The 15,752-nt window shown below is 36.9% G+C and overlaps 1 protein-coding gene across 1 annotated transcript in view; it reads right to left on the bottom strand.

Annotated features, from left to right (window-relative positions):
- The window catches only part of TRPC4 (transient receptor potential cation channel subfamily C member 4), a 78,748-nt gene that overhangs the window by 62,186 nt on the left and 810 nt on the right, over nucleotides 1–15,752 (bottom strand). The window lies entirely within an intron of this gene.

Below are 15,752 nucleotides of genomic sequence, written 5' to 3' on the forward strand. Positions count from 1 at the left end.
TTGTAATTCATTGCATCGGAATTTACCCAAATATGGAAGTATTTGCTAAATCTTTTCAGCCTACAGAAAAATTTAAACTAAAAGGGCAAACCCTAAGACTTCAATTACATCATTACTTTAACCCCTGATCCTTTACCTCCTATTTTAAGATTTTGTATTAATTTAAACAAAAGAGAGAATATCAAAGTAATAAGGTCAAATTATTCCCTCATCTGAAACAAAATGAAGTACTTTGAAGTACTGAGCACTCTCATGGCATTCAGGAAATTTCAACATCGTACAGTTGACCTGGGGTACTTGCTCATAAGTTATCAGACTTACAATGAATTTTACTTTCAAACTACTAAAAATAATTCTCTTTAAGGAAAACCAAACTAAATAACCAGCACACACTGATATTAGCCACACATTTGGAAGCTTTGACAGAACACTTGCAGAAAACATTCAAGTCTTCCTTAAATCCTGGAGGATGGAAAGATACTAGGTCTTACAGTCACTGGCTGTGACTGACTCTCCACAGCTCAGTAGTAGCGTAACTATAACATATATTTTGGAATTAATAATATATTTTGGAGTGCTAAGTTGGAGGCTGCTTAAACTTGGCAAAGTCAAATAATTTTTGCCTTCTTACATTTTGTGAAGAATTTCTACTTCGAGACTATTTACAGGGCTGAACAAAGAGGTTTGGTGACTATGTAGATTTGTTACGAATGTCTATGTGATTAGTAGACAAAAGAAAACAAAACAGAAAATAAAGGATAGCTCAAAGCCTGAACACTTCAGTGCTCAAGGGCATGAGATTTTTTTTTGGTTGCATTTCTTTTCCCTGCACTCAGTGTAAGTGGGAATGAGTTAGTCTGGTTTGGATACCAAACAATTCTGTTAGATACCAAGTGGAATAGTCGTCTTCAATGTGTTTGTATTTCTATGCATGGTCTGTGTGAAGCTCCTTTGCTATGACAGGAAGAGAGATCCAGGTGAAATTATTGCCAGTTAGGTCTGAAACATTTTCCTGCCCCCACGACATCAAAGGAGAGACTGATTGTTCATGAACTCTTAGACATCCAGGAAACAGAAAAATATAACAGTCAGTTTGGAAAAGGAAGATTGTAAACCGCATGTGTGTCCTTTTTTCCATCTAGATTTTCACAATAGCTCTCATTACTGCAATAGCTCAACACAGAGACTGAAAACTGCAGAGTCCATTTACCTGCTGTTTAAGTGCAAGAGCTCAGAATCTATGGAAATCTATTTTCCTGGGCAAACAGTTAGGTTCCCTGACTCTTGTTCTTGTTTATTTATTTGCAATTATTTTGTCTTTTGTTTGGTTTTGGGCAGTTAAAGGAAAAAATTTCTGAGTCATGTCTATCATGACAGCAAGATTGGAGGCAAAAAATTAAAGCAAAAGCAAAAAGTGAATATATGACAGATAAGATGAATACATATGCCATGCAGTACCAAGTTATATAAAGAAATTTTTCCTGTAAAAGTGTGTCATCAAAGTCTCAGCTGCTTTATCACTATTTTTCTGTAGCTGTCATCAGTCAAACACCTTGAAAACGCTGATCTCTACATTTCTGTACAGCCCACAGCACATGAGTTATCCCTATGCATTAACAGTTCCATGCTTTACATTCTGGCATGCTGAGTGCTTCTCTTTGGTTTGCTATTACTGTATCATTATTGTATCACCTGAAATACATCCTGAATGAGGCAATGGAAGTAGCTCCCCTGGGAAGGGTACAAAAAATTCCTCCTACTGAAGCTCCTTTACCACAGACTAAGACACCAATAAACATCCAGATATATTGAATAACTTAGAGATATCATCTCAAGATAACTTTAAATCACTTATCACAGTCCTGAGGCTCATGTTGAAGCTACCCTCACAAGACCACACACACAGCAGGACTGCAGGGGTGGCTCCTGGGTGTCTGAAAGTGCTTTTCCCCATCCCAGGGTGCTCTCTGTGCGTTGTACAGCTGGTGTGCTGTGTGGCCATCAAGGATGTAAGGCAGGCAAAGTGGATAGAAGTGGCCAGGCTGAGCTCAGGGATCCTTTCAGAGCAGTGTGTGTGACACGTGCTGGTACACTGTCATTGTCTGCTTTCCAAAGGCAACTTCCCTGGCCTCCCTGCAAAGGGTTCTACTTGTTCATTGTCCTTGGACTCATTACATTTCCTAAGGTAAGTACCACACACTATGGAAGCATTCTACTTCCATGTCTATTTTTTCTCTTTTTTTTTTTTTTTTTTTTTGTAGGAAACAGACATATAGCAGATGTAGAAAACAGGGGTCTTATGCACTGTAAGCTGACTAATAAGTCTGAGGACCAAATGTAAATGTTTTAGTAAAATTGTAACTTCTTAAGAATGCATACTTTCATAATACTTAATTACAAATTGTGTCCTTTAACATTTTCATATCCACATTTTACCTCAGTGCTGGCAAGGTGTGTAATGCTTATATTCCAGATTTTTTTCTCTGGAGTTTAATGTAATTCCAGTTATGAATTAAAGCCAGGTGGGTATATCAAAAATAATAATTAAAAATCAGATCATTTTGTGTGAACATTTTTAAACAAAGTATTCCAATTTTTTTTATCTTGAACAGTTCCTTTGTTCCAATATTTCCCTATAATCTAACAATAAGAAGGGCCAATCCCACATTTTACCAGATTAAATCATTGTGATTATACTATATGTTTGTGACAACTCTAACTATTAATTTTAAAGAATATCCTTAATATTTTATTTTGAAAATACTATATTTAATATCATGCAAGAAAGATGTCTAGCAGAGAGGAGATCTGATAAGCAACCCAAGATATATATCTAATTTATATAGCTGAAATTTGGTAAGGTAAACACTCCCCTTAGCATAGAGCTCAAAATAATTTATTCTTCAGAAACAAGCCATGTGCTAACCAGCTCAAAACTTGATTGCTCTGCTATCTCATGCTGGTACTGACACACAGCTAGCCATGGCTTGGGTCTCCTAACTTGCACTGCTGGGATACAAGACAGGTATTTGTCAAAAGTACTGCATTCATAATTTTGGCCGGTTCTCCAGGATGTATGAAAAGAGACTATGAACAGTTAATGTTTAATATCTTACCTTAGGAGCTTGCTTTTAGTCTGTCTTCTAATGGTAAGGGGGAAAGCTGACATTCTTGCCTCTGTGTAAGCCCTTCTCAATGTACACCATATGTTGTAATACATTTCCAAGGCTCAGGCCTGAATGCCCTCATTTGGTGGTAATATGAACCATTGTTAGCAAAGGATATCTTCCCCCCACTTAGAACAATGTTTTATGTAATATCATGTCAATTTACTATGGTGAAAATTTACTACCAGCTTTGCTGGGATATGACTGGAACAGGGATGTTTGTAGTAATACAGAAACCATATCACATATAAGGAGGCTTCAGTGCTCGCCTTTTGACAAGTCTGTGAATTTTGAAAAGTTAAATTTACAAATTTGAGTTATTTTCATCCATTTTTTTCCAAGCACAAGCTCAGTTTTCAAAACCTTGGATTTATTTTTTTTAATCAGCTACATTTAACCTACCCCAAGATGCAAGCTTTCTAATGCATGTTCATGCTCATCTTACTACAGAACCAATTTGTGTGTCACAAAAGTCACATCATGGACTGATCACTTCCAGTCTCTATGACAGCCACATTGCACAAAAAGCATTTATGTAACACATTAAGTGAAAGAATTTGACCAATCTGTTCCTAAAGATCTGCAGTGGTGGGTGGATATGTCACACCATTTCCTCACAATGTCTCTGATACTTCATATGCTTTACCTTTGTGCAGTTTATGCCCATAAATTCTTGTTCTATGAAATGTGAATACAGAGAATACTTTATTTCTTTCCTTATTTTCTGTTTTCTAATTTTTCATTCAATCTTTCCTTATGGGGACTGGAACAAGATAGTCTTTAAGGTCTCTTCCAGCCCAGGTGATTCTGTGATTCTACAATTCTATGATCTTTGCTCGTTCTGACGGTATCAGATGTAATACTGATTTTTGAACAGCAATATATGATATTGTCCAGTCTTTTTATATTAGTCTTGTTTTAATATTCCCTGCAGAACTGTTATCTTGACTGTTTTCAATTCCTGTACATACCCGGTTGATTATTTCTGCTCCACTTATAACCTTACATTTTTTTCTTACTGAACTATTGTATTTTTCACAGAAATAATCTCTTGCTTGCGGAAACCTGAATTCTAATTGTGTCCTGCAACAGCCTTGAGACCGCCCCACATTGTCAGTTGTCTACAGAATTAACAGGCCCTCTATTTTATCTATAATATCATGAATAATTGCACTGATAGGGACAGATCCCTGCAGGACTGCTCATTTCACCCCTCTGTTGAATTCATACGTCCTGTTTCACCAAGTACTGTTGGCAACTCCTGTGAGTGTGGTTTTCTTAGACTGTATTTTGAGTGACAGTTTATGAAATCTTACAAATCTCAAGCTATATGATATGTACTGCTTTTCCCCAACATACAGAGCTTGCTATCTCGTGATGAATGATAATTATATTGTTATGACAATCTTTGTTCCTGACAAATCTTGGTAGACTGCTATTCATGTCTATATTTTCTTCTAGGTACTTACAAGCAGAATGTTTGACTATTCTCTTCAGGGTAGTCCCTGCTGTAAAAAAACTATACATTTATATAATTTGAAAAAGAGAATATGAAATGGAAAGGAAATGTTGTAAAATTAATTGATAACAGTTTCAAGACAGAAGCAGAGGAAAATATGTTGGATTTTATAGGTTTAGGATGTGAATTTGTTGGGTGGGACTGATATCAAAGGACTTCAGTGCTTTATTTCTCTCTTTTTTTAAAATTTTATCTCTCATTCCTGTATCTCTAAAAGAAGTCTGATCCAAAATACTGCTTGTACACAAAACTGCTCATTTCCAATTAATGTTTTCCTGTGAGCATTATGAGTGAATGGATGTGCTGTTTCATCAGTCAATGCCAGTAGCTTGAGCAAGGGTGGGAAAATGCCTAAAAGTAGACACTCAATAGAAGACTGCCAGGATATTCAGAATTTTTTTTCAGCTATGGAACTTACTCTTGCCCTCCACAATTTTCAAACAGGTAAAGAAGTGTTTCTAGTAGGTGTTCTGGACATTTCTTGACTGCTCAAAATCAGGAGTGACAAGCAAAAGTTGTTTTCACTCAAGGGACAGAGAAAGAAGAAAAGTGAAACGGTTCAGAAAAAAACATGAGATCTGAGAAAGAAGAAATATCATATTACTGAAAGGATAAAAGGGGAACTTGAATTATGTATTTCCATCATAATAAAGCTCATATATACCTCTCCCAGAGTTTGCATGATGAGTAAAGTCAATAGTGAATTGTCCTGAATGTTCAAAGTAGATCTGGGGGGGCCTTCCCATCCAGATTTTTTAAACAAATGCATAGATAATTTTCCCAAACACAGAATGGTTCATAAGGACAAAATCATTTTAATGAAGCTTAGGTCTGATATTCCATTTCCTGAGAGACTGTGTCTTTGGTCTGATTAGTAAAATGTGGGAAATCTCTTGCTTTTCCCTGCTCATTTTTCTTGTGCTGAAATGTCTCCAATAGTCAGCTAGAAAAGTGGAAAGAAATTGGCTTGCTTCAACAATGAGGTTTTCAGAGAAATGTCAGAAAAAAAGGAGTTCTTAGAATCTTAGCAGGATCCTTTGCTTATCCCTGAGCTTCTTAGATCTAGAAACAAGAAAAGCCATCCCACTGGCTACAGAGATGGTTTCTGAAAAGGAGCTTTTGCAGAAAAGACAGTAACAGATTGGTGGCCTCCCTTGGTATCAACAAACTGTTTAAGAGATACAAGTGTCTGGGAGGGTGAGAATTAGCTGAACTTTTTTGCAGCTGATAACAATTATTTAACATTGCAAAGTAATTTGTGATATCTTCGTGGCTGGGAAGTATATTTAGTGTCTGAGAAAATTAGAAGGGTTCTACTCACAAAGAACAAAGTGGGAAACAGGCAAATTGGAAACACTTACAGAAACACTTACAGGAAAATGTTTTCTCGATTTAAAAAAAAATATTAAGAGAAAGGAACACAAAAGATTATGGCAGAGACAAAAGAACCAAAAGAATCTTCAGAGGATGCAGAGGAACATCACAGTACTTCACAGTAAGCTGTTTCATAAGTACATTATTCCCAGTATGTTATTCAGTGGCTTGTTATTTAGCAGAAGCTCTACATTTTGAACCATACTGTAAATTTCCTATATTTCATAGATGCAAAACAGAACATTTCTTCTGAAGTATACGAGGGAGACCAAGGCTCACAGAACTAAGTAGGATATGCTGGGAATGAAAGATGTATTTGAGAGTCAAAGGGTTGAAAACTGAATGGTTGATGATATTCTCAGCTGGATTTAATTCCTTAACAACAGATGCGTTAAGATCCTCCTTGCACACAAGAATCAGCTGAACAGTCTTCCTGCTTATGAGGTTTTGGAAACATGTAAGTAAACAAGAGAGTATTGCTAGAAATTAAAATATTCCCTTTAAATTCCGTCTGCAAAGAGATTAAAGGAGAAATGGGGGAGACATGTATTATTACAACCTGCCCTACACAGTGAGAGACCAGGGGCAGAAGACTGAGTTAGAGGTATTTAAGGGTCCATTGCTAGAAGGAAGCCTTTGAAACTGATGCCAAGGGGAATGGATTTGTTCAAACCCCTTAATACTCCTTGTTTCAAGTTAGGCCTATTTTAGTATTGAATTCCTCTTGAGTTCACCAATTGATTGGATCTTGATCTGTACAGATCTTACACGTGTGGTGCATCCATGCATTAAGAGGTATTCCTAATGTGCTTTAGGATATGGAAATGTTTTGAGGTATTTTTTGTTTGTTTGTTTTTTTCTTTGAGCATATGTGAGTACATTTTTACTAAATTCAGAGCATGGTAGTAAGTAGAGACTTAATAAATAAAGGAGCAGGGAAGAGAAATTTTATCTCATCAGCTATATTGCTTGAACTTAGAGTAGATGTCATAAAACAAGTTGGTAGGAAATAAAATGGTGACAGACTTTTTTGCATTTTCTGCAAATATTCAACTGTATCTCAGCAGTACATAATATGAAAAGTTACACTTTGAGGGTAGATATTTCAGGTTTCTTTTTTTTTTTTTTTCCCTGCCAGAAGGCCTCACACACTGTGACAAGCCTGCAAACTTAGATAATATTTTATTACCAACACTTGGTAGTGTTTTAGTAGCTGAGTTGAAAGGGGAACTAATTTTGCCTCCTGCAAATCTGTGGTGAAGATATGGATCCTGGTACAGACACAAAGTACAACTACAACACTTCTGTCAGTGCAGTATGTGACATTCAGATCCTCTACCCAGAAAACAGCCAGCAAATTGACAAGCTAAATTGGTAGCCTCCTAAGACAAGTAAGCCCCTGTTATCACATTAATGGCTTTGCCAGTCAGTCCATTGTGACTTTTGAATTTGTTGGATTGCTCCAGCTAGGTGTTAATATGAAGGAATATTAGAAATAAATTCCTGCAAGTTTCCCAAAAGATATGGATGTTTGAGCTCTGAAGAAAAATTTGGAGTGTGAGTGCAGCTATGTTAATTGACACCAGAGAATTCATGCAAAAACGATACCATGAGTGTATCAGCCTCTTCAAAAGCTTTGATGAGTGCTCCTAACATCAGAAAGAGGAAATTCAATCATGATGCATATAGTTAGGTGGAAATCAGATTTCATAAATTTCACTGCTCACAGAGAAATTTGACAAGATAATGGTGGGGTGTGGAAGACCATATGTGAGCAATCTTCTTGACAGTGGTGTATTTCTGTTTTATAAATTTTCCTAGGGTTTTCCCATGGCTGAAGGTTTGTAAAGTAATGTGGTTTATAGATTATTATATATGATTGCATACTTGACTCTCAAAGAGTAATGCACACTTTGAAAAAGTCTGTCAAATTCTACTCCTGCATTATTTAAGAAGTATCTCCACAGGCAAGTACAAGGTAACTGCATTTGAGCACAGTGGGTCCTCATACACAGAACTCTAAAATTGTGTCTCTTTGAAAATATTTTTCAGTGGACCACTGTTCAGCCTTGGACTGCCTGAAGGTTTAAGTCCATCAGAAACTGCAGTGCCTTGAGCTTCTTTCAACAGTAGGTGGTTCTGTTTCTAAAATATTTCCTGGTTTTCTGCACTGGGCACAGTCAGAAAGAGGATATGTTGCAGAAGAATATACAGGAGGGTATTTGTCTTCACATTTAAACACCTAACGACAGCTCTATATCTGAATTATGCTCCTGTTATACCCAGGAAAATTTAGGGTTCATCTCAGTTGCCCACAGGTTCTGTCACATAACTGCAAGGCCACAATAGGTCTCTCAGATATTCTAAGATGTTTCATATTTAACTTACCCACTACACGTGAGCTACTGAGCTGGGCCCCTGGTTGATGCAGTGAGTGGAGTCCAGAGAAGACTTTTTCTTACCTTACAGTAGACACTTGTATTTGGTCAGCAAATCCTCTTGCTCATCACTGACCTCACTGGGAGCTCAGCTATCTGGCTTATTTGTGAGCAGTAAATGGACTGATTCAAACAGCATTTTATTGCTTAAGACACTCTAGAGAATGAGAGAGAACTACACAGACATGACATGGAGGGTCCTTCTGGAGGGTCTCCCTCCCTTGCAGGGCAGGCAGGGGACGGGGAGGGACACATCTCTGCACAGACTCTGAGCTCCACTGCTGCCTTGCCTTCTGCTTCAGGAAACAGAATGGGGGGCTGATTTCCACCCCTTTACATACATATATCTGAATACAGATATTTATATATAGCATATATTTATACAGAGCATGTATCTCTATCTGCTCTGTCAAGGGCCAAAGCATTAATTGTTCCCTGAGAGGCTGCTCTAAGCAGAAAAGATACCAGTTTGTTTATACTGCTCCTTTAATGCTTAGCAATTTGTTAACTTCCTAAGTCAACTCGCATCACCAAATGTACAAATAATTGGCAGTGGGGATTTCTAGACCTTAGAAGAGAAGACTACCTTAATCAAAAAAGGGTCTGTTTGTAGAAGTTCTCACTCTTAACGAATTTATACTGTTGCCCTCAAAGCTTGTTCTTAATCTGTTTTCAGGCACTGAAAGACTGCTAAAAATCTTTAGATGAAACTATCTTTGCAGTTGATGAGTTGTCAGGAAGTGAAGGCAGGTATGTTTGGCAAAAAGGATGCCAGGCATGGAGGCTTGTGAAGATGACAGTACAGGACCACTCACTGTAGAAGGCAGAAATTTTGGACATCTTCTTTTTAAATTTGGATGCTGTCCCTATTCTGATTGTAAGTTTGGCTGAGTGCTGTAAAGAAGGGCTCAAAAACATGAAAAGAAGGCAAAAGAAATCAACACAGAAAATTTGACTTCTTGAAGACAAATCCAACTTTTATGCAGACCTTATTTTTTAATTAACTTTCTGAAGATTTGGATTTTTTTTTCTAAAGGGTTTGACTTATTCTAGACTTTCAAATATTTTTGATGATCTGCACTCATTTCCTCATGGTATGAAAGTAATTTCACTTCTAGCATGAGATTAAAAAAAAATGTGAAAATGTCAGCAAATAATGACAGAAAAATACTTAATATTTCTGAATTTGTAACACTTCAAGTTTAGGTGGAAGTTTGGTTCACCAGCCATCTTTAAAATAAATCTGTATTTGTCATCACCAAAATTTTCTGGTTTCTGCAAACTGCTAAAGCAGAGGATTAGATTCATAGCTGGGAAAAGTCATCCTCAATAACCCCACCTTACAGAAATCTACCTAAAAGGATCCTGATAGTCAGAATTTTTCTTTATGTTGCCAATTAAAAAATGGCTCATCATTTTCTACAGGTCAAGTAACTGTCATGTTTCCCTGTGTTTTGGCATTTGTCTCTTGCCACTGCTTCAGCAGTGGAATATTATGATTTAGCATTTGTTACAAGGTGGTGGTGCATGTTGTAGAACACATTGCCTACCTCAATATTGAAATTGCTAGCAGCTCTCTCTGATGGCACAGGCATACCAGCTTCTGGAGTATTTCTTTTGTAATTGTCACAGGTTTTTCTACTCATCCACCCACCTTAGCTTTGACGCATATAAACACAGACAGTTTGGGTTTATTGTCAAGACATAATGACATTTATGTGCAGCTTTTTTTGAACTTGGAAACAGCCAGCAACCTTCTAAAAACACAAGAACAATACTTCTATAAATTCTTATTTCCATCTCATATGCAATTAGTCAGCTCTACCTTTATAATGCACCTGTGCTACATGTTGTTTTCATGTGTCCAAATGGTTTTATGATAGACTGAATATGTGGATAAACTACTCTATCAGTTTCATCCATAAAATGAGATATCCTTTACAGACTCTCCCATTCATTCATCTATCAATATGTCAGAAAATTCTAACTAATCAGACACCACTGGGAAGCAAATACTCAGCTACCCACTCAGGCAGCTAGCAGTGGAAAGAAACAACTTTTTGCCCTCATGTTCCACCTCAAGAATGTGTACTTCAAGCCTGACAAAAAAATCTCTGCAACGCCTCCTCCATACTCATTACTAGCTAGACTGTCATTAATCACAACATTCAAAAAAGACATTTAGTTCATAAACTTCTGTGGGAGACATTTTCAATGCAAAAATGATGCTTGAATCTCAACAGACAAAGAATATCCCACAAGAGATTGTGACTGGTATTTTGCAAAGTTACTGGAGAAAGAGGTTTAGATTAGCAAACTACCAGGCATCATGCAGTGCTCATAAAATCTTTCCTTCTGCCTCCTCTTGATCAATATAACTCCCAGTTCAGTTATTAGGGGAAAATCTGAAAGAGCATTAAAAAGAAATATCAAGCTTAATATTTATGTGAAGTCCATTGCAGGCATGCTGGATCTATAGATAAAGGCTAGAACAGACCATACCTAAACTCTAACATGACCAGAGAGAATACTAAAGAGGCCCCTACATAGTGATGAAGAAGGGCTCCTCACAGTCTGTCTGAAGAGAAAATGGTAATCTAAATGCTGAATATTCCAGTCCTTCAGAAATGTCTCTGTATTTAAATTTTCAGAGGTTTGGGTTTTTGTCTCTTCTAATAAATATTTTTTTTCCCAAATATTTAGACAACAGATTGAACTCACCCTTTCTTGGGCCTTTAAGAAATTTCCAGGAAAATTCATTAAACTCCCCCCCCCCAAAAAAAAAAAGTTGCATATGCCATGGATTTGCATTTTTAGAGGCTGACACACTGACAAGCTGAAGACTGGCTTCCTGTCTTGACTTTGGCAGAGTAAGTAGAGGCAAGACTTTTGCATGAAGTAGTTTATGATGGGACCTTACTACTTATTCTGGGAGAGCAAAAGGTCTCTGAGTGTTGTAGCATGTGGATATAGTTTATTTCCAGCTTCCTACTTCCAGCACTCTGCCAGCAATTTCTACTTTTCCCTGCCTGTAAGCCAGGCACATATCACCATGATCACATCCTGCCCTGTCTCAAGGTCCTCCTTCCTCTAGCAATTCCCTTGTATTTACAAATGCCAGTCTGGCATTAACTCAGTATTTTTTTCACATATCTGCACATCTATCCCCAGAGTGTCCACCCTTTTAAAAATACCCTCAAGTATCAGCAGACTGACATGTAGCAATGAACAGAAGGCATAAAAGCACTGTCATGTGCTTTTTTTCCTGCTAGTCAGACAATGCTGTAAATGCTGCAGTCAGATTTCCAAGCCCTAAACCAAGTCTGTCAGCTAATACAATACTACATGGATTCAAGTCTAATAACTGGGATTTCAGCTTCACTTACGTGATTTGTAGCATCCTTAGAAGGCAGCTACACCTCTGCTTCAGTCTTCCCTGAATATAGACAAATATTTAGATGGTCAACCACCCAGCTAATGACCAATGCCTAGGTTCCTTAAGCAGTAGAGTATGCTATGATTTAGATAAAGGTATGAATTTTTTATGCTGCCTAACCCCCAGCCCATCTGTGGATGCTGCAATTTAGCAAGACAAAAATGTTTTCTGTAGATACTAAATTTGAAATAACAACTTTTTCCCCCCCTCTTAATTTGGCATTCAGATATCCATCAGGGTATGCAACAAGTGACTTGGCAGATAATTTGGGACATATGGCTTTGAAGAATGGTAATTTAAAAGTACTTGGACAAGTTTCCTCAACTCATTCACATTAATTTGTGCTATTCTCTTACTTGTGCTCAAGCAGCTGGTACAGCTAAAAAGTATAGAAAATATAATGAATATAATGCAAGTGACAAAAAAAACCTTTTTCCTGAGTTGGACAACTCTGGAAAAACATCACTTAAAAACTGAGAAACAGAAGGAGATGAAAGACAATTCAGAACTGCTAAACCTCCATGCCTCATCTGTACTTGCCAGGTGGCACCAGATGTATCCATAGATTGGTAATTAGGTTAAAGCCATTGTAACCTATGTGGTCTTTGAAATGCTGAGCACATCACCTATAGAAATTAAGTAGAGCCCCGAAGCTGAATGATCAATAGACTCAAGAGTTTAGATTGAACTTTAACAAGATCTGAACATTGTTTTATAGTTTGTGGGTTTGGGGGGGAAATGGGAGTAGGGTTTGTTTCTTTGTTTGTTATATTGGGGTTTTGTTAGGGTTTTCCATAATTGGAGTGGTGTGTTTTTGTGGCTTTTTTTTTGTTTGGTTGGTTTTTTTGGTTTTGGTTTTGTGTGTGTGTGTGTGTGTTCTTAAATTTCTTTTAGGAGAAGGTGCAAATTAAGATTCAGTGGCATCTCCTAATTTGGAGATGTTGGTTATAAAACTTTTTCAAAAACGCGAAACCAGATTACTTTAACTACATGCATTGATTCTTGGACCAAATTAACATATTGTTGCATTTGTCCCTTTTCTTTTGCAACACTTAAAATGTTTACAGCATTAAATTTTGGAGGATAAAAAGTTCTTTTAAAATATACATTTTAGCAGTCCTGAAAATTTGTAGCTTTCTGTTGATACAAGAGGACCTGCTCTTCTAGTTTTCTGACATTGACAATGAGCACTTGAATTGTATAAGAAATTCTATGCTTAAAAATTATTGGTTTTTACAAATATAGTTACATTATTGTATGAGGTGAAGCTGAAATTAGCTATGCATCATACATAGGGGATTATCACATGAATATAAAAAATAGTGAGAGCTAATTCATTTATTGTGACTCATATCAGTTTTTTTCCCAGAATTTCAATGCTCATAATTTTTATCACTAATTAAATATTTGGGACATTATTTCTTGTGCTTCTTGTGTAAATAAAATTCTTGTTAAATACTTCTTGTGGAAGTATTTAAGCAACAACAAACCCACCAAAAAACTCCCAAAAAACCACCCCCCCCCCCAAAAAAAAAAGGTGAAACTTTGACCTCGCTGAATCTATGGCAAAACTCCCACTAACTTCAAGGCGACACGATTTTGCCACACATAACCAGATTTATTTAAAGGAGGAAAACCAAACAGCCAAAGATGTCATGTTATTAAAAGCCTAGAGTCTGAAAATGAATCATTGTCTAAACAATATGTCAAATAGTTAGAAATACAAATAATCAAAAGTAGAGTTGTAATTTGAAATAGTTTCAAAAGACATTGGCGGGGAGGGGGGTTGGGAGACAAACTTGAAGGAAGAAAACAGCGTATAATAAAAGTATATACAAGCACATAATTCTGAGTATTCAGATTTTATATCTTTAGCCCATTGAAATGGTTTTTCAGGCAGAATACCTTTTATTATATTAAATTCATTGTGGCATTACTGCAAAATGCCATTGGCATTTATACTCTGTTCAGCATGCCATGTTCCCAAGAAATGAACCAGTGTGTTTATCAGTGTATTATTATGCACATGACACCCATTGAAGCTTAATTGTTGTTGGGTTCCCAGTGCATACATGAAAGAGCATGCTTAAAAAATGTTTGGTATAATGCCATTTTTATAAGCACTGGCTTGCAAGCAGTGCTTATGGTGGCAATGGGCAAACCTAGCCTTGTACAGACACAAAATGAGATGTCTCTGTTCAAATGATTCATGATTATTCTTCACACTTTACAGTAAGACCCCCAGCAAGTGCAAAAAGGGAAACCAAGAAAGCGTAGGAGGAGCAGCACTCCTCACACCAGCCAGCAGTGGACTCTGGCACTGAAAAAACATGCTTAACCTTCAGCACAGAGAACAATCCTCTAGACTGGACCAAAGCAGTTTGTGGATAATTTAACATGGTAGTATTCACACAAAAAGTGGTCTATATTTTGTCTGCTACAGCATGAAGTTTGCCTAATACAAGTTTTACTGTTTGCATTAGAGAATTTTCATTACAGCAGCTGTGGCACATACAAAAACGTAGTCCGAAAGTCTGAAGAGCAGTCTGAAATTTAGGCAGCTATTGTGAAGTGAATTTGTAGACTCTCACGGCCAAAAGGTAGTTTATGCTGTCTTAAAACAAGTAATTGATAACAAGCAGGAGGAGCTCTCCAGGGTTCTCAATTTTTCTCCATTGCTAAGGAGAGCCCAGGAAGCCAGACCAGAGACAAGACACACCTTTGGATGGCTACCATCAAATGGCATGAACTCTGCCCTCAAACAGTAACTTCCACTACAGAGGCTGGCACAGAGGTCTTAACTGGTTTGGGATGGGGCTGTGCACTGATCCTTCAGAGTCCTGGTACACTGCATTGAGAAATTCCTATGTACTGTATTCTCACTATCAGTTGAGGAATAATGAAATGAGACAAACATAATATGAATATAGTTTTCTTCCCCTTCTCTGACATAAATCTACTGCCATTTTACAGGGGCTCTGCTTTTACTATCTAGAAAGAAGGCAGGCACACACATTTGCAGAAAGACCTAGTATATTTCTTTCTTAAACAAAGAAGCATAGAATTAATGTTATTTTATCAGAAAAAATTATACTTTTTATCTATTATCTGCAATTCTATCCATGGCAAGTACATTATACTGTAATTAACATATATTGTAAGGAATTTCTGTAAAAGGGCTGTAATCATTTTAACATACTATTCATTAAAATGCATTAATAGAGTACCTATAACACACAAAAGTTGAAATTTATGAAAATAGAATACAATAGAATAGCTACTTTAAGGTTTTTCTTCCTAGCAGAGTCCTAGGAATATCATCATTTATGGGCTATGTTATCCTGTCTCCACTATTTTCTTAAAATGAGAAAGATTTACAAGAGGCTAAATACTTCCCAGAGTTGTCTCAAGGGAGTTCAAGGGAAAGCAGAGTAGGTCTCAGATCATGAATGAGATTCATATGTATTCTTTCCTTTGAGAGAAGACAAGGGAGAAAGGGAGGGAAGTTTGCACCTTTTTAGTACTTCATAGGATGGATGACTACTTGAGGCAGGACTGAAATTCTGAACAACTGGGCCATGTCTACCAGTTTTGCCTTTCTGAGCTGGGATATGATGAACTCTACATGGATACATTAATTGACTTTTATGGGTGCTTCATAGTTAATTCAAATGGACTGTGTATTAACACTTCTATTCTCTTTTGAATTATTTGTTTCTTTGAATGATTAAAGATTTCCCAGCAATATCTGCAGGAATAATGTTATCATTCTACAGAGGGGAGTCATAGGAAAGACAAAGAGACTTTTAACCAAGGCC

Source organism: Cinclus cinclus, chromosome 2 (assembly GCF_963662255.1).
Source record: "Cinclus cinclus chromosome 2, bCinCin1.1, whole genome shotgun sequence".
Taxonomy (NCBI): domain Eukaryota; kingdom Metazoa; phylum Chordata; class Aves; order Passeriformes; family Cinclidae; genus Cinclus; species Cinclus cinclus.